Source organism: Rhinopithecus bieti, unplaced genomic scaffold (assembly GCF_001698545.2).
Source record: "Rhinopithecus bieti isolate Rb0 unplaced genomic scaffold, ASM169854v2 scaffold_76, whole genome shotgun sequence".
Lineage (NCBI taxonomy): Eukaryota > Metazoa > Chordata > Mammalia > Primates > Cercopithecidae > Rhinopithecus > Rhinopithecus bieti.
In genome coordinates, this window is record NW_016803343.1 from 1152190 (window position 1) to 1154025 (window position 1836).

Genomic DNA, 1836 nt, shown 5'->3' on the forward strand with positions numbered 1-1836 from the left:
AGCCTGTAAACTTTAGGACAACTTCTGTTTTATTTTCAACTGTACACACAGCACCTGCCATAGCATTTAGCATATAGTATGTATGAATCACCCAAGATTTAAACTAAACCCCTACATTATTCCATCTGAGTTTAATATTAATCTATTTTAATGCCAATTGTAATGATAAAGAGAACATAATCATCTCTTTCAGCATGGTGAGCTATACAAAGCACTGAGCCAAGAAAATGTTTCTACTACTTATTTGTTTGCTGTGCGCTCTTAAATAAGTCACTTACCCGTTTTGAATCACGAAGTAGAGGCAATAGTACCTTGTTGCTTAGCCACAGAACTATCATTTAAAAATCATAAATATAAACAATTCGCAAACTCTTTATCATTATTAAAATGACAGGCATTGTTATACTTGTCAATAAATATTAATATAAAACATATTTTTCAAAACAAAAATAAAATAGGTTTTCAAGAAATTTTATTGTAATTTTCTTCTAGAGTTGAATTAGAGTACTTTAGACATAGTATGTGCTCAGTAAAATTTGTTTAATAGCTGCTTAGTAAAATTTGTTGAAGAATGTCAGAGAACATTTCCACCAAGAAAAAATGTAGCTCAATTTTCCAGATTTTTAGGTTGCCTTTTTATAAGATAAGTGGAAATTTTCTCACATTTATTTATTTGTGAAATCAAATATAATTTTATTTCACTTTCAAATTACTTTTAATTGAATGGTTAAAAGAACACATAAGTCTCTGACACTCTGCTGTCAACACGTACCCTACCCCCACCCCTCTCCACACATCTGGAATTGTTCCTTAAAAATGCACCTCTTTCAAAATCAACTTTTCCCACCTTCCCAACTCCATTTGATGTTTCTTACTGGAAATTACATTTGCGATCAACAAACTATACTTCACTTCCCTTTAACCTAGTAATAATATTCCGTATAAATGAAAAAAACCTAAAATCATCCACAAGGAGAATGAGAACTAATGTTCCTCTAGTAATTATTTTGCCAGATCATTTTAGAGGGTACAATACTCTGTAATGAAATACTCCATAGAATCTGGCTTCATATACTAGAAGGTCTGAATAGAGGGCTTTATGTGATGAATGAAAACATGGCAGGGATTTCAGATTGGCATCATCTGACAGGCACTTGACGGGCAAAAACAAAAACAAACACGTCTTAAAGGAAAGTTGAAGAGTTGACAAATCATCAATATTCTTTCTAAAATCAATTTCTAAGCATTTATAATTCATCTCTCAAGTCTTCAATCTAGATTACATGAAGTAGAGCTCGCTGGTACTTCACATAGTTTAAAATCTTAAGAACGATAAAATTCCCCTCAGGGAGCAATTATACTAAATGGATGGCCCTGTGAAAAGAGTAGTTAGTGACTGCCTCATTGATTTCATATCTGACCACTAAAATCACTGAGCTGAGGTCTTCATTTTTCCCACATACCATTTCCCTCATATGTGTTTATAGTATTTTCTCTTTAAAAGCTAAAAGAAAAGTATTCCCAGATTTTGTAATTGCTAAATTTCAATTAAAGATTCAGGGCCTAATGGTAGAGGTAAACCTCTCAAAGGCAATACCAGTTTATGAGTAAATGTATGAACAAAAAGTACTTTATTAAGTGGCATAATACTATCAAATAGTTTACCATGTCCCTGCCTTGAAATCCAGGAATGATCTATATGTTGGGTGTCTTTAAGAAGATCCCATTTGTGAGATTGCCATGGTTCCACTGAGGGTCACAGGTGTAAGGACTCCAAGCTAGACCAGGAGGCAGCTGGAAACCCTGGAGTCTTTTTTTTTTTTTTTTTTTTTTTTT